Source organism: Lactuca virosa, chromosome 4 (genome assembly GCF_052849685.1).
Source record: "Lactuca virosa cultivar CGN04683 chromosome 4, Lactuca_virosa_CGN04683_v6, whole genome shotgun sequence".
NCBI classification, from domain to species: domain Eukaryota; kingdom Viridiplantae; phylum Streptophyta; class Magnoliopsida; order Asterales; family Asteraceae; genus Lactuca; species Lactuca virosa.
Window position 1 is genome coordinate 5,798,853 of NC_136429.1, and position 19,031 is coordinate 5,817,883.

Sequence of the window (19,031 nt, forward strand, 5' to 3'; positions counted from 1 at the left end):
ATCCATAGCGAGTGTCCTGAGGACCTGATGGTCCGTCATGCTACAGGGTGCCTCCAAGGTCATGCTCTCACATGGTGGAACCTAGAAAAACGGGCAAAGGGAGAGGCTGTATGCCTTGGTATATGTGAATCAAGTCTGGGAAGGATATAGCCTGATCAACTATATCTGTCCGAGGAGTGACTTGCATATACTGGGGGATAGTCATAATGGGCAACAAATCTAACAACCTAACTACATCCTACAGGGAATACTTTAAGAATCGAATCTAAACACCTAAAAATATTATAGGAGTATTTGGTGATACTATAACCAACTTATGTGAAAACCAAAAACCTCTATTAGTAGGCCTATGATAACTGTGTGCATACGTCAAAGTTATACATAATTAAAGATATTATAGACTCAGAATCTATGACTATTGCTCTACTTCTTGTTCCTTGTTTGGTTGTGGACTTAGGGTAGACTCATTAGGATCAACAGTCTAATAAAATTTTAATTACACATAACTGGGGGCATGTCGAGTGAATCTTAGGAGTGGATCAGACATGGAACAAATCACAAGATTATAATCAAATTATTCCTACTAAATTCATAAGTCTATTTATAAAGACCTCTGGTATAGAGTCGTCGGCGTAGTCGTGTCGGCAATCTAGAATATAGTTAAATACATAATACAAACTATAATACCCAAATTATACAAAATTTTCTGCATTAAAAATCAATAGATAAACACAATGAAACTGAAAAGGGTATCAAACTATCAAGAGAAAAACACATACAATGTAGATTAAAATCCACTAATTATAACAAAATGGCTAAAAGAAAAGGTAAGGACTAAGGATTGTTAAGTCCTCTCTTCTTATAAATAGCTTTGAAGCAAGTTTGCCTAAGCTTCTTTGTTCCTTCTGTAAATTCCATATCTGGCAATTTCTCCATCATCTTCTTGTGCCCTTCTAACGTCTCTATCTCCTCCTTTAATCCCAACTCCTAGTTTTTTTAAAGGTAGATGTAATATATTTTTTCGTGTGAGTTCAAAAAAAAAATTTACAATGAGTTAAGTTTATATAAATATAAATCAGGAAATCGTAGTAAATCAATTGATTTGATGTGGCATATGCCTAGGGCCTATGTTTATGTTATAAAGAAACTAATAATTAAAATTTTAGAAAATACCAAAACTACTTTGGTTACCAAGTGCATGCATACATGCATGAGTAATGTATAGAAGGTTATTATCGTAGTTTACCTTGGCATTTTGAATGAGGGATTGAAGGCTCTTAAGTTTTCTATGAGGCCATCTGTTTATGTTTAGCTCTCTGCATCTTTTCTTCAACACTGTTAACCCTATCCCTAGTTCCTTTGGTGCCATGATTATCGGCATCTCAAAGTACTTCTATATCTCTTCAAACTCCAATGCTCTCAATCTCTTTGCCATCTTCCGGCCACCGTGATCAGTGGTGGCAGCACTAGAACTACATGTAGCCTCACCACCAGATTTACAGTCTTCACTGAAACTAACCAATGGTAAATTACCATCCTCCCAACAATCCCATAAGCTTATGTCTTCAAGGGGATCAAAATCGTGAAACTCATTTTTAGAAATGATGTTTTGATCTTTGTTAAGTACTGTGGAAACGTTCTGATCGAGCACTTCATGCAATTTTTCCGACAACTCATAATCATGATGGTCGAGCATGTCACCACTGCAAAAATCCAAAAAAACTCAAGATAATCAAATCCAACACGATGAAAGACTCTTTTTGATCCCTACAAATCCAAACCATGTTTTGATCAATGTCGACAAAATCACTTTTCTGTGCGAAAGATGGTGTAATGAGTGACGTTTATATATACCTGAAAAGATCTTGATGATCAAAGTACTGAAACCAATCGAGGTCATCTATGGGGTTTTGATGATCTGCAGGTGGATCCATTTGTGAGGGAGAAGTTAAAAGTCGCGGTAAGAATGTGATGATTTATATAAGTGAAGTGGGAGAAGTAATTAATAGCAAATTGTTGGGAATGCAACAAAACAAGTTAAGCACTTCTGAAAAAATTGATAAATGATTTCGGTAACACTCACGGAATATAAACTAGTGAAAATTACAAACGAAATTGAATATATATACTCTATGATGTTATGGTTATTGTGTATCTAACAAATGAAGAGAAAATGAATATATATATATATATATTCTTTGATCCGTAACCTTCTTCTTCAATTCACACACATATACGTATCTGTTGCTGCAAATTATGACTTGTGTGCCTCATGCATTTAATGCATCACATGCCTACTGCATATTCTTGACTTTGAAGCTACGTATCAGTTTCCAATTTCCCCAGTAGCACACTTTTCATTAGAAAATACTCCAAGTCTTTACACATGAACCAGTTAGAAAGTACTCCAAGTCTTCACACATGAACCAATTAGAAAGTACTCCAAGTCTTCACACATGCAAATTATGACTTGTGTGTCGCTATAGGTATGCCGTTGGCTCTTGTTAAAAACCTATAGCAACAACAAGTCATCGTAATAGATTAAATCTGTGGTGACGATGAATGCCCTTGCAATCTTAATGATATACGACTAGTTTACGCCAAGCGACTATAAAAGAACTGGTAGGACTTATAATGCAAATTTCGTCAAAATTTGTTGAAACATTCGTAATGATGGAACTCGCTAACTATAAAATATTCATAGTGGTAATACCAAGGATAAAACAGGGGGTATAAAAGCACACATAGAATACTCTATCATCCTAAAACAATAAACTCCTTTTAAATTGACTCAGCTCAAGTTACAATAAGAAATTTCCAAGGTCGTCATGTGACATCAGGCGGGTTGTTCCTCACCATAATCAATTTCTTGTACTATGAGAAGTTTTCCACATCTTTTTCCAAACTCTTGAAATTCCCTCTAACGGGGGGATGATGTGACAACCGTCAAATTTCGGTCAAGTCAAAGTCAAACAAAGTCAACAAGTCAAACCGGTCAACTCTATTAACCCTTGTATGTTAGGGTTTACATTATACAATTCGCTATTTCAATGAGAAAACATCATTTGAAAAATTCATGTGTTTGATTTTCCTTAGCCTTAACAGTGCTAAACAACGAACCAAAGCGATAAAACACTATTGCACAATCATCGGGATTGTGTAAGACACTAAATCATGGCTTAACGGGGTTTATGGACCTTTCGTTGTGAAGCCGGACACTCAAAAAGATCACAAACGAAACCTCTCACAATCTCTTTCACTCAACCTCTCTCTATTAAAATCTCTCCCGAATCTCTCCCAAATCTCTCTCAAAAGTTCCTTTAAATTTTTGTAATCATTCAGGCCATCCCGACCCTTAACTGGGTCAAAAACCACTTGAAACGGGGTAAAAACGGGTAAATAGGCTTAAGGACCCAAAACTGAAGCTTCATGACCGAAGTCCCTGTCATAAAGGAAGACGACACACATTTGTCTGTCGTAACCTTACGACGTGCGTGTTGATGACACGCAATGAGTATCAAGGAATCCCCTGTCATAAAAGAAGACGACATGCATTTTTGCGTGTCATAAATTTCCCGGTTTTTCGACTACGACTTCGTTTTAGGCCCGTTTTTCATCATTTTAACGCGGGATTTTCACCAAAAAACTTTATTTTTACGGTTAGAACTCTATATTTCAGTAATCCCCATGTTTTTAGGGCCATTCATACCAATAATTAGTGGGGGAGGTGCTTGAGGTGGAAAGATGACTTTACTTTACTTTATGTCACATGTCACCACTCACACCCACTACATGGCCAACTCTTTTCCACTACATGACCAGCTCTTACCCACTACATGACCAACTCATACCCACTACATGACCAGCCCCACTCCTTGTCTAAGTATAAAAACCCATCCCCTCTCTTCATACTTCTTTCATTCTCTCATTTTCCTCCAAGGATCACACTCCAAATTCTCTCACCATTCTCTCTCAATTCCAAGACTTCCAAGGCTGATTATCAAGCTTTCTTCCACTCTTGGTAAGTATAATTCATTCTTCTTATGATTATTACACATCCTTCTACTCAAAATCATAAGAATCTTACACAAACATCGTCACCTTCATGTTAGGTTCTCGATTCGTCAAGGCATCTTCTAAGTGTTCTCGGGTTGAACACTTCTCTTCTCCAACATTCATCATCTAATAACACATAAGGTGAGTTCATACCCCTATATTTTCATGTTTTTCTTAAGTTTTAAGGGGGGGAATACAAGTTAAAACACCAAAAACACAACTAAACTCATTTAACAGTCTTCAACAGAAACGTTTAACTCCATTCACGGACTGTTTTGGTCAACTTAAACATTTTAGTTTTCAAAACTGTTTCAGACGCATATAGTTCAGGTTCATACCTTTAAAATGACTACTTGCACATCACCATATGATTTTTTTACGATTTATGGTGATTTTTACAAAACTGTCTATCATTTCAGAAACAAAACCGGACCAGTCTGTGAATATGAATATTTTCACACAAGTTGAAGATCACTAAAAATCATGAGAAAATTTATGAACAAACTAGACACACTTTATAAACTCTCAGAATTTGCGGTTTTTGATTTAGACCTTTGATGATTTTTCTATAAATTTTCTAAGAACAGTAACAGAAACGTTATTATTAGAAAAATACCATCAATTTCATTTACGCCTTGTAACTCGTTGAGCAAGGTGTATATCATTATGTAATCATATATTATTACATTATATGTCATTTTGTCTTGGTAATTAGACATACATCAGAAAACAAATGGATTTTTACCTTCACAAGTATGGTAAATAATTAATTTTTATAAACAAAGTTTACATCCGTTATACACAAACATTTGGTAAACTATGACAATTATAGTTTATGAACACTACTACTACCCTTGTTGTGATAAACTATAATAGGTATAGTTTATGATACATTTACATAACAAACTATAATTTGTATTAATACTCTATTCTCGTTTAGCAGTTCCTAAACCAAAACTATTAATTATATTAGGTTCTACGTCATTTTGACCCGAACCGTCTATCGTACGACACACACATTTCGTTTTGGGACTAATGTGAGTAATCTACCCCATATTTTATAATTTTCAATACTTTTGGGGTGTATCATGCGGTTCTAATATGTTCCAACTTCATTTTATTGTTTTATCACAATTGAGACATTGTTGGGACATTTATACGTGAGTCATTAATTGTATAACTATTGTTTGTTTACGCTACATGTACTTGTAGTGCATTATCATTTTTAGTCTAATCTCCATGACTATGCCCGTATTCTTGAGGTACGTTATGGACAATAATAGCGCTATTGGGTTGACCACCCCGCCTTGGGACGCTAAGGTGATTGATCGCACGTGGTTGAGTGTGTATGATGATTAGATGCTCCATCATATATATATTTATATATATATATATATATACATATGATGATTAGATGCTCCATCATATATATATATATATATATATATATATATATATATATATATATGATGGAGCATCTAATCATCATACACACTGAACCACGTGCGATCAATCACCTTAGCGTCCCAAGGCGGGGCGGTCAACCCAATAACGCTATTATTGTCCATAACGTACCTCAAGAATACGGGCATAGTCATGGAGATTAGACTAAAAATGATAATGCACTACAAGTACATGTAGCGTAAACAAACAATAGTTATACAATTAATGACTCACGTATAAATGTCCCAACAATGTCTCAATTGTGATAAAACAATAAAATGAAGTTGGAACATATTAGAACCGCATGATACACCCCAAAAGTATTGAAAATTATAAAATATGGGGTAGATTACTCACATTAGTCCCAAAACGAAATGTGTGTGTCGTACGATAGACGGTTCGGGTCAAAATGACGTAGAACCTAATATAATTAATAGTTTTGGTTTAGGAACTGCTAAACGAGAATAGAGTATTAATACAAATTATAGTTTGTTATGTAAATGTATCATAAACTATACCTATTATAGTTTATCACAACAAGGGTAGTAGTAGTGTTCATAAACTATAATTGTCATAGTTTACCAAATGTTTGTGTATAACGGATGTAAACTTTGTTTATAAAAATTAATTATTTACCATACTTGTGAAGGTAAAAATCCATTTGTTTTCTGATGTATGTCTAATTACCAAGACAAAATGACATATAATGTAATAATATATGATTACATAATGATATACACCTTGCTCAACGAGTTACAAGGCGTAAATGAAATTGATGGTATTTTTCTAGTAATAACGTTTATGTTACTGTTCTTAGAAAATTAATAGAAAAATCATCAAAGGTCTAAATCAAAAACCGCAAATTCTGAGAGTTTATAAAGTGTGTCTAGTTTGTTCATAAATTTTCTCATGATTTTTAGTGATCTCCAACTTGTGTGAAAATATTCATATTCACAGACTGGTCCGGTTTTGTTTCTGAAATGATAGACAGTTTTGTAAAAATCACCATAAATCGTAGAAAAATCATATGGTGATGTGCAAGTAGTCATTTTAAAGGTATGAACCTGAACTATATGCGTCTGAAACAGTTTTGAAAACTAAAATGTTTAAGTTGACCAAAACAGTCCGTGAATGGAGTTAAACGTTTCTGTTGAAGACTGTTAAATGAGTTTAGTTGTGTTTTTGGTGTTTTAACTTGTATTCCCCCCCTTAAAACTTAAGAAAAACATGAAAATATAGGGGTATGAACTCACCTTATGTGTTATTAGAGGATGGATGTTGGAGAAGAGAAGTGTTCAACCCGAGAACACTTAGAAGATACCTTGACGAATCGAGAAGCTAACATGAAGGTGACGATGTTTGTGTAAGATTCTTATGATTTTGAGTAGAAGGATGTGTAATAATCATAAGAAGAATGAATTATACTTACCAAGAGTGGAAGAAAGCTTGATAATCAGCCTTGGAAGTCTTGGAATTGAGAGAGAATGGTGAGAGAATTTGGAGTGTGATCCTTGGAGGAAAATGAGAGAATGAAAGAAGTATGAAGAGAGGGGATGGGTTTTTATACTTAGACAAGGAGTGGGGCTGGTCATGTAGTGGGTATGAGTTGGTCATGTAGTGGGTAAGAGCTGGTCATGTAGTGGAAAAGAGTTGGCCATGTAGTGGGTGTGAGTGGTGACATGTGACATAAAGTAAAGTAAAGTCATCTTTCCACCTCAAGCACCTCCCCCACTAATTATTGGTATGAATGGCCCTAAAAACGTGAGGATTACTGAAATATAGAGTTCTAACTGTAAAAATAAAGTTTTTTGGTGAAAATCCCGCGTTAAAATGATGAAAAATGGGCCTAAAACGAAGTCGTAGTCGAAAAACCGGGAAAATTATGACACGCAAAAATGCATGTCGTCTTCTTTTATGACAGGGGCTTCCTTGATACTCATTGCGTGTCATCAACACGCGCGTCGTAAGGTTACGACAGACAAATGTGTGTCGTCTTCCTTTATGACAGGGACTTCGGTCCTGAAGCTTCAGTTTTGGGTCCTTAAGTCTATTTTACCCGTTTTTACCCCGTTTCAGGTGGTTTTTTGACCCAGTTAAGGGTCGGGATGGCCCGAATGCTTACAAAAATTTAAAGGAACTTTTGAGAGAGATTTGGGAGAGATTCGGGAGAGATTTGGGAGAGATTTTAATAGAGAGAGGTTGAGTGAAAGAGATTGTGAGAGGTTTCGTTTGTGATCTTTTTGAGTGTCCGGCTTCACAACGAAAGGTCCATAAACCCCGTTAAGCCATGATTTAGTGTCTTACACAATCCCGATGATTGTGCAATAGTGTTTTATCGCTTTGGTTCGTTGTTTAGCACTGTTAAGGCTAAGGAAAATCAAACACATGAATTTTTCAAATGATGTTTTCTCATTGAAATTGCGAATTGTATAATGTAAACCCTAACATACAAGGGTTAATGGAGTTGACCGGTTTGACTTGTTGACTTTGTTTGACTTTGACTTGACCGAAATTTGACGGTTGTCATATCATCCCCCCGTTAGAGGGAATTTCGTCCCGAAATTTGCATTTTGACTGGGACTTCAAGAGTTTGGAAAAAGATGTGGAAAACTTCTCATAGTACAAGAAATTGATTATGGTGAGGAACAACCCGCCTGATGTCACATGACGACCTTGGAAATTTCTTATTGTAACTTGAGTTGAGTCAATTTAAAAGGAGTTTATTGTTTTAGGATGATAGAGTATTCTATGTGTGCTTTTATACTCCCTGTTTTATCCTTGGTATTACCACTATGAATATTTTATAGTTAGCGAGTTCCATCATTACGAATGTTTCAACAAATTTTGACGAAATTTGCATTATAAGTCCTACCAGTTCTTTTATAGTCGCTTGGCGTAAACTAGTCGTATATCATTAAGATTGCAAGGGCATTCATCGTCACCACAGATTTAATATATTACGATGACATGTTGTTGCTATAGGTTTTTAACAAGAGGCAACGACATACCTATAGCGACACACAAGTCATAATTTGCATGTGTGAAGACTTGGAGTACTTTCTAATTAGTTCATGTGTGAAGACTTGGAGTACTTTCGAACTGGTTCATGTGTAAAGACTTGGAGTATTTTCTAATGAAAAGTGTGCTACTGGGGAAATTGGAAACTGATACGTAGCTTCAAAGTCAAGAATATGCAGCAGGCATGTGATGCATTAAATGCATGAGGCACACAAGTCATAATTTGCAGCAACAGATACGTATATGTGTGTGAATTGAAGAAGAAGGTTACGGCTCAAAGAATATATATATATTCATTTTCTCTTCATTTGTTAGATACACAATAACCATAACATCATAGACTATATATATTCAATTTCGTTTGTAATTTTCACTAGTTTATATTCCGCGAGTGTTACCGAAATCATTTATCAATTTTTTCAGAAGTGCTTAACTTGTTTTGTTGCATTCCCAACAATTTGCTATTAATTACTTCTCCCACTTCACTTATATAAATCATCACATTCTTACCGCGACTTTTAACTTCTCCCTCACAAATGGATCCACCTGCAGATCATCAAAACCCCATAGATGACCTCGATTGGTTTCAGTACTTTGATCATCAAGATCTTTTCAGGTATATATAAACGTCACTCATTACACCATCTTTCGCACAGAAAAGTGATTTTGTCGACATTGATCAAAACATGGTTTGGATTTGTAGGGATCAAAAAGAGTCTTTCATCGTGTTGGATTTGATTATCTTGAGTTTTTTTGGATTTTTGTAGTGGTGACATGCTCGACCATCATGATTACGAGTTGTCGGAAAAATTGCATGAAGTGCTCGATCAGAACGTTTCCACAGTACTTAACAAAGATCAAAACATCATTTCTAAAAATGAGTTTCACGATTTTGATCCCCTTGAAGACATAAGCTTATGGGATTGTTGGGAGGATGGTAATTTACCATTGGTTAGTTTCAGTGAAGACTGTAAATCTGGTGGTGAGGCTACATGTAGTTCTAGTGCTGCCACCACTGATCACGGTGGCCGGAATATGGCAAAGAGATTGAGACCATTGGAGTTTGAAGAGATAGAGAAGTACTTTGAGATGCCGATAATCATGGCAGCAAAGGAACTAGGGATAGGGTTAACAGTGTTGAAGAAAAGATGCAGAGAGCTAAACATAAACAGATGGCCTCATAGAAAACTTAAGAGCCTTCAATCCCTCATTCAAAATGTCAAGGTAAACTACGATAATAACCTTCTATACATTACTCATGCATGTATGCATGCACTTGGTAACCAAAGTAGTTTTGGTATTTTCTAAAATTTTAATTATTAGTTTCTTTATAACATAAACATAGGCCTAGGCATATGCCACATCAAATCAATTGATTTACTACGATTTCCTGATTTATATTTATATAAACTTAACTCATTGTAAATTTTTTGTTTTGAACTCACACGAAAAAATATATTACATCTACCTTTAAAAAAACTAGGAGTTGGGATTAAAGGAGGAGATAGAGACGTTAGAAGGGCACAAGAAGATGATGGAGAAATTGCCAGATATGGAATTGACAGAAGGAACAAAGAAGCTTAGGCAAACTTGCTTCAAAGCTATTTATAAGAAGAGAGGACTTAACAATCCTTAGTCCTTACCTTTTCTTTTAGCCATTTTGTTATAATTAGTGGATTTTAATCTACATTGTATGTGTTTTTCTCTTGATAGTTTGATACCCTTTTCAGTTTCATTGTGTTTATCTATTGATTTTTAATGCAGAAAATTTTGTATAATTTGGGTATTATAGTTTGTATTATGTATTTAACTATATTCTAGATTGCCGACATGACTACGCCGACGACTCTATACCAGAGGTCTTTATAAATAGACTTATGAATTTAGTAGGAATAATTTGATTATAATCTTGTGATTTGTTCCATGTCTGATCCACTCCTAAGATTCACTCGACATGCCCCCAGTTATGTGTAATTAAAATTTTATTAGACTGTTGATCCTAATGAGTCTACCCTAAGTCCACAACCAAACAAGGAACAAGAAGTAGAGCAATAGTCATAGATTCTGAGTCTATAATATCTTTAATTATGTATAACCTTGGCGTATGCACTCAGTTATTATAGGCCTACTAATAGAGGTTTTTAGTTTTCACATAAGTTGGTTATAGTATCACCAAATACTCCTATAATATTTTTAGGTGTTTAGATTCGATTCTTAAAGTATTCCCTGTGGGATGTTGTTAGGTTGTTAGATTTGTTGCCCATTATGACTATCCCCCAGTATATGCAAGTCACTCCTCGGACAGATATAGTTGATCAGGCTATATCCTTCCCAGACTTGATTCACATATACCAAGGCATACAACCTCTCCCTTTGCCCATTTTTCTAGGTTCCACCATGTGAGAGCATGACCTTGGAGGCACCCTGTAGCATGACGGACCATCAGGTCCTCAGGACACTCGCTATGGATGAAAGTACTCTCCATTTCTTCAATCCATGTGAGGAGTGCGGTGGCACCCTCGATGCCTTTGAAGTAAGGCGGATTGCAGTTACGAAAGTGCTTGAACGAGCAACGAGGAGTGGTTGCTGGAGCTTGTGGCTGAAAAGAATGAAGTTGGGTTGCAATTGTTGGGATGACGTTTGCTGCCTCCTTGGCGATAAGGGCAGCTAGCCTTCGGTTGTTGCGAGCAGCATATGGGGGTCGTAATGCCATCTACGAGAAACACGCATATGGACTTCTGAGTTATTTGTAAATTGATTATGGAAAAAAAGTTTTTAGACATTGTTGGGTAAAATAATTGTAAAACACTTGTTGGGCCATGGTTAGGAGTGTTGGGCACCTTTTGGGCTTTCCATGGTTACTAAATGTGAAACATGTAGCACTTGCATGGGCCTCCACAAAACTAAGTTTTCACATGTCTTTCCCACTACTAGGCCCATTAGGGAACTTAATAGTCCAATGAGTTGGCCATTTTGGCGTGTATCCTTTTGGATACGTTTGATAAGGTCGGGTATTTTGATGGCTCAAAAGTAATGTGAATGACGCGCTTTGGCCTATAGGTTTGGGAACTCTCGCCTTTGGTCCCCAGGTAAGCAAACTGGTCCCTCAGTTGACTGGGATGTATACGAATGCTTGCCTAGTCAGGACTTTCGGGCTACCGGCACCTCCCCTTCCAGTTACTACGCGTCCATTACTATGATCCTACCCAACTAGAGTGGATGACTTTGAATTTCCTATGAGCTCTAAGGAATATATATGTATATACATTTTTTTTAAACCACTTGAATATGTGTGTGATTTTCAGAGAAAGAGGAGAATATTCACCAGTGTATGCACACATATAAGCGTCAGGAGTAATACGTATGCACTTAAGGGAGCAATTAACACACAAAGGTATTCCTAGAATTTTCTAAGTGTGAATTGCATGCAGTTGTGTGTGCATTTTATAAACTAGCATACGAGAGGACCCTAGAGGCTATAGACTAGGTCAAGGCAATTAACCTAATTCCCTATAGTCAAGGGCTCTGATACCAATCTGTCACACCCCGATCCTTGTCGGAATCGATCAAGGCGTGATATATTGTTCAAAGTCTCTTGACAACTATGTTATAATATGATTAGATTCAATTAAGTACTAAGTATGCAAACAAGATCCACAACATACAAATACAAATCCAAATACGAACAACATTTAACACATCAAATTTAAATAGTCTTGTAGATTTCTAAGGCACAACCTATTTTTCATCAACTTCATTCTTCAAATCTGCATCATGGGTAAAAACAGGTCAACTACGAGAGTTGGTGAGTAATCTAATTTTAGTAGAGAAAATTTGTGAAGTTGAAACATTTATAATTTGAAATTTGTTTTCTTTTGAAGTCGGCAAACAATTGTATTTGAGATAACGGTTTATAAATCAAAAATTGATTAACAAATGATAACAACAACAATAAGTCCTCACCCTATATATATATATATATATATATATATATATATATATATATATATATATATATATATATATATATAGGATGGAGCATCTAATCATCATACACACTCAACCACGTGCGATCAATCACCTTAGCGTCCCAAGGCGGGGTGGTCAACCCAATAGTGCTATTATTGTCCATAACGTACCTCAAGAATACGGGCATAGTCATGGAGATTAGACTAAAAATGATAATGCACTACAAGTACATGTAGCGTAAACAAACAATAGTTATACAATTAATGACTCACGTATAAATGTCCCAACAATGTCTCAATTGTGATAAAACAATAAAATGAAGTTGGAACATATTAGAACCGCATGATACACCCCAAAAGTATTGAAAATTATAAAATATGGGGTAGATTACTCACATTAGTCCCAAAACGAAATGTGTGTGTCGTACGATAGACGGTTCGGGTCAAAATGACGTAGAACCTAATATAATTAATAGTTTTGGTTTAGGAACTGCTAAACGAGAATAGAGTATTAATACAAATTATAGTTTGTTATGTAAATGTATCATAAACTATACCTATTATAGTTTATCACAACAAGGGTAGTAGCAGTGTTCATAAACTATAATTGTCATAGTTTACCAAATGTTTGTGTATAACGGATGTAAACTTTGTTTATAAAAATTAATTATTTACCATACTTGTGAAGGTAAAAATCCATTTGTTTTCTGATGTATGTCTAATTACCAAGACAAAATGACATATAATGTAATAATATATGATTACATAATGATATACACCTTGCTCAACGAGTTACAAGGCGTAAATGAAATTGATGGTATTTTTCTAGTAATAACGTTTATGTTACTGTTCTTAGAAAATTTATAGAAAAATCATCAAAGGTCTAAATCAAAAACCGCAAATTCTGAGAGTTTATAAAGTGTGTCTAGTTTGTTCATAAATGTTCTCATGATTTTTAGTGATCTCCAACTTGTGTGAAAATATTCATATTCACATACTGGTCCGGTTTTGTTTCTGAAATGATAGACAGTTTTGTAAAAATCACCATAAATCGTAGAAAAATCATATGGTGATGTGCAAGTAGTCATTTTAAAGGTGTGAACCTGAACTATATGCGTCTGAAACAGTTTTGAAAACTAAAATGTTTAAGTTGACCAAAACAGTCCGTGAATGGAGTTAAACGTTTCTGTTGAAGACTGTTAAATGAGTTTAGTTGTGTTTTTGGTGTTTTAACATGTATTCCCCCCCTTAAAACTTAAGAAAAACATGAAAATATAGGGGTATGAACTCAACTTATGTGTTATTAGAGGATGGATGTTGGAGAAGAGAAGTGTTCAACCCGAGAACACTTAGAAGATGCCTTGACGAATCGAGAACCTAACATGAAGGTGACGATGTTTGTGTAAGATTCTTATGATTTTGAGTAGAAGGATGTGTAATAATCATAAGAAGAATGAATTATACTTACCAAGAGTGGAAGAAAGCTTGATAATCAGCCTTGGAAGTCTTGGAATTGAGAGAGAATGGTGAGAGAATTTGGAGTGTGATCCTTGGAGGAAAATGAGAGAATGAAAAAAGTATGAAGAGAGGGGATGGGTTTTTATACTTAGACAAGGAGTGGGGCTGGTCATGTAGTGGGTATGAGTTGGTCATGTAGTGGGTAAGAGCTGGTCATGTAGTGGAAAAGAGTTGGCCATGTAGTGGGTGTGAGTGGTGACATGTGACATAAAGTAAAGTAAAGTCATCTTTCCACCTCAAGCACCTCCCCCACTAATTATTGGTATGAATGGCCCTAAAAACGTGGGGATTACTGAAATATAGAGTTCTAACTGTAAAAATAAAGTTTTTTGGTGAAAATCCCGCGTTAAAATGATGAAAAATGGGCCTAAAACGAAGTCGTAGTCGAAAAACCGGGAACATTATGACACGCAAAAATGCATGTCGTATTCTTTTATGACAGGGGCTTCCTTGATACTCATTGCGTGTCATCAACACGCGCGTCGTAAGGTTATGACAGACAAATGTGTGTCGTCTTCCTTTATGACAGGGACTTCGGTCCTGAAGCTTCAGTTTTGGGTCCTTAAGCCTATTTTACCCGTTTTTACCCCGTTTCAAGTGGTTTTTGACCCAGTTAAGGGTCGGGATGGCCCGAATGATTACAAAATTTTATAGGAACTTTTGAGAGAGATTTGGGAGAGATTCGGGAGAGATTTGGGAGAGATTTTAATAGAGAGAGGTTGAGTGAAAGAGATTGTGAGAGGTTTCGTTTGTGATCTTTTTGAGTGTCCGGCTTCACAACGAAAGGTCCATAAACCCCGTTAAGCCATGATTTAGTGTCTTACACAATCCCGATGATGGTGCAATAGTGTTTTATCGCTTTGGTTCGTTGTTTAGCACTGTTAAGGCTAAGGAAAATCAAACACATGAATTTTTCAAATGATGTTTTCTCATTGAAATAGCGAATTGTATAATGTAAACCCTAACATACAAGGGTTAATGGAGTTGACCGGTTTGACTTGTTGACTTTGTTTGACTTTGACTTGACCAAAATTTGACGGTTGTCACATCCGCCGCCGACCACCACTGCCCGAGGTGGCAGTGGGTGGTGTCTGACTTACTAAACATTAAATAACCTAAGTATCTAACCTAGACCGAGTGGCACGCGTTTGGGTTAGAAACCCTAATTAGGGTTTAGAAAACCCTAATGTCAAGAAAACACTAGTTTTGAAGTTTTGTCGGGACCCGTGTTGAACTGTTAATTGAACTTTAAATTATACTCAATAACACCCTACGATTAACTTAATGCAATATTGGACTTGATGAATTAAGTCCTTAAGGGGTTTGGTGTGGAATACTAACCGTAGTTATCATTTTATGTGGAAACCCTAGAATCGGGAAGCCCTACATTGGACAATGATCGGGGCGTGTATTGGGCTATTGCTTGGATTATTATTACATCCGAGAATGACTAGGTCAAACCTTAATCAGTCTTTGCCTTAGGTGATTAAGTCCTTAATGGGTTAAGTGTCCTTACTTAACCCTAATCGTCATTTTATGTGGAACCCTAATCGTCATTTCATGTGAGGTAGTCATTGTTGCAAGTGACTACGACCTGCGATCGGGTATTAAATCAAGTATCTTCCTGTAGGTGATTGGAAGTGAGTCGAAGCTGGTAGATTTCTTCGTTACTACGGTGGTTACCTACACGCATATCGAGGTGAGTTTCGCCTCATTGTATCGTGGGTAGAAGACACCAATGTCGACCCACTAGTTTTGCTTATTTGTTAGTAGAGGGATGCATTAGGGACTATATATAGTCATGTAGGATAGACTGGGGACTCTTGATCTAGGCCCTTTTACATGTTCATTGTTTGGTTGTGGTTCTAGAGTAGGATCACCTGTCCAGGTGTTTATCTCACCTTTCATTATATACGGTCACGCATTCCTTGGATTGTTGATATTTAGTATGCTGTTATGTTGTAGTGATTTGTTAAATCTGTGTTCTGGTATCGAGTATGTTGCTATGCTGTAGTGATCTGTTAGATATGTATTCTGGTATCGGGTATGTTTATATGTTGTAATAATCTGTAAAACTGTATGTTATTTGTGCTTGTTGGTTATCATCTATGCATTGACCTTAGGGACTGTCTGTGGTCATGTAGGATAGCCTGAGAACTATTGGTCTAGGCTTTCTTGTCTGTTCCTTGTTTGGTTATGGATCTAGAGTAGGATCATTTGTTCGGGTGGCTATCTCACCTTTGGTTACTTATAGTTACGCATTCTATAGAGGTTAGCTGGTAGCGGGACTGTATGCTGTGAGAGGACTAGTAGGTGATAGTGATTGTTTATATGTTGACATGTTGTGTTTGGTTTGGGTTGAGGTGGTCATGCTTTGTGTTGTAGGCCAAGATACTCGGTGCAGTCCGGCTGTAAGCCGAAGGCACGGAGGCTCGGGAAGAGTGGTTGGGTTGAGGCGGTAGGCCAACAAACCCTGGGTATTCCAGCCCGATGGTTGATTGGACCCGTTGCATGTTGGCATTCCATTCTGAGGAGTAATTGGGTCTGGGCATTCCAACCGGGAGGTTGTAGACCGTTATGCATGCTTGTATGTTTATTGTATGGGATATTTTGGGGGAAACTCACTAAGCTTTATGCTTACCCGGTTGTTTATTGTTTTAGGTATCATCGGTGGCTATGGGAAGGCAAAGGTGGGATTGTACACACTCATCAGCAACATCGAGGATTCTGCATATTCTATGATACTTTGATTTTTAATAAATGTGATTTGGAATAAACGGTTTTCTTAATAATGGATTTATAAATTGGGAAGTTTCACCTTAATAAAAATGAAAAATTTTGGTTGTGAAAAACATGACGTTACAAGTTGGTATTAGAACCTTGGTTTGAGTGAATTAGAGGAACACTTGTGTGAATCCATTCTCAAACTAGGATCCAAGAGTTTTTGCAAAATGTTTTTGAAGAAAATAATTTATAATAAAACGGTTAGGCTAAGGACATGGGCTCGACCTCTTGTCATGTTCTTGTTTGATTGTTGACTTGGGATCGGGAACGTGGGCTTTGACTTAACTTTGGCTTTTTTCAGGAAGATGTGGTGTGTACAGTCAGCCAGAGCCCAAACAGGAGAGTGGTTCCCAAAATACCCACATTGTTATGTTTGCTGAGTTTTGATTTTACTGATGCATGGATTGTTAGAAAAGCATGCTAGTGGATAAGGTTCTTTACAAACTGTTGTATAGAAATGCCTGATTTCTGTGATGCCTTCTGATTTAGGGAGTTGCTTACCTGATATATGTTTTTGATTGTGTGATTGTTGCGTGTATGTTGATTAGTTGTATATGGTCGTGATTGAATAGCCTTAGAATGATCGACTTGGCCTTACTTCTTGTTCCTTGTTTGGTTGTGGATTTAGGGCAGAGTTGATTATTCGACAATCTATCTGACCCCGTATTGTGTACAACAAGCATGCACAAAAGCAACCAGTGGTACAGGAGTGAGGGTAATCCTAGGAAGAGTGCCTAGGAAGTTAGTTGTAGCTCGCAGTAGAAGTGGGTGTTAGCATACCTAGGAGTGGCTTAGTGTAGTGACTTAGAACCTTGGAATGAATTCTGAATCAACTACGGATAGGTGTAGAACGTAGTATGGGTTCGTAATACATAAAGCACAGGATGAGATTCAGGAGGAAGTTTGAGGCTGCTAAGGAACTAATAGGAGTAGGGCCTAGTGTGTCGAGCACTGTATTGTGATGTCTGATCTTTCCTTGATGTATTTTCAGTATGACGGCTATTGAAGGTTCAATATTAGGAGCTGGTGACACTGGAACAACATGTTTGAATGAGGAGGAGATTCATGGGATCATTGCTACAGAAGTGGCTGAGATGATCAGAGAGATTACTTCAGAGTTGTTTGAGTTGGTCAAGACCGCCATGATTGAGTTATTTGATGATCGTTTGGCCGCACTTTCTCAGGTTATTGTCGATGCAGCTACCGCGGTTCTTGCTGCCATTGGGGCTCGAGGATAGAGAACTTTACAGTATCGGGACTTCGATAATACGAAGCCCCCAGAGTTTGATGGGGTCTCAGACCTGATTGTGACGATGAGATGGTTGTCTGATGTAGAGGGTTGTTTCTAATGGGTTATTAGGATTACAACTACAATGCTCTAATTGATTTTTTTCCTACATTCAACTTGGTTCTTGTTCTCCAACTTATGTTTGGCAAATGCTTATCCATATTTTTCTTTTTGATTTCACACTGTAGACTGGTCCATGTCATAAAATATAGGCATAACAATTAGCCCATTCGTATCCTTACATTTCATAATATGTGCAACTTCATCTAAGCACCACGATGAATCTGCATAGTTTATAGAGAATATGATGTCAGCTATATGTGATTCCTCAATAGCCTTCATAAGGGATGTGTTGATTAATTCACCACAAGGAAGTGTTTCAACATCCTTGTAAGTGCCGATTCCTTGTAGTACAAGAACCGAGTAGAGATGATCCACAAAAGTCTTGTGGGTATCTTCTCCTTTAAAACTAAGGAAAACATCATGACTCCATGTTTGAGAAGATGATGATGAAGATGCCATTAATCACTTGATTTGTAAGAGATAGAAGGTATGTGATGCGGTTTCACATTTCAGCACCTTAATGAAATAAAGCATACAAAGAAACAGAGAAACATGTAAGTTTCTAAGAAATTTCCTATTAATAACGAACACACAGAAACAAATTTATTCAAACGCCCCAAAAGCAGTTACACCGCTGACCCTCATACAACCTACGACATATTATTTCAAGCACATGACCTAAACGAACACACTCCTAGAAACTCATCCACTTTAAGGTCAGGTCGAAGCAAAGCGTTTTCCTTCCTCTTCCTATCGGAAAACAAGAACCCGCTAGCTAACTTCTCTCTAGTGGGCACGAGATTCAACAACCGAAGCTACTGGTAGTCCCGAGGGGACGGAATCCTCCAATAAGAGTTAGCAGTACTGAACAAGCGAGTCATCGGTCCGGGGAA

General features: G+C 36.8%; 1 pseudogene; it reads right to left on the reverse strand.

Moving 5' to 3' along the window:
- Positions 1–18,252: 18,252 nt before the first annotated feature.
- Positions 18,253–18,597, reverse strand: LOC145104065 (TMV resistance protein N pseudogene; annotated as a pseudogene).
- Positions 18,598–19,031: the final 434 nt, after the last annotated feature.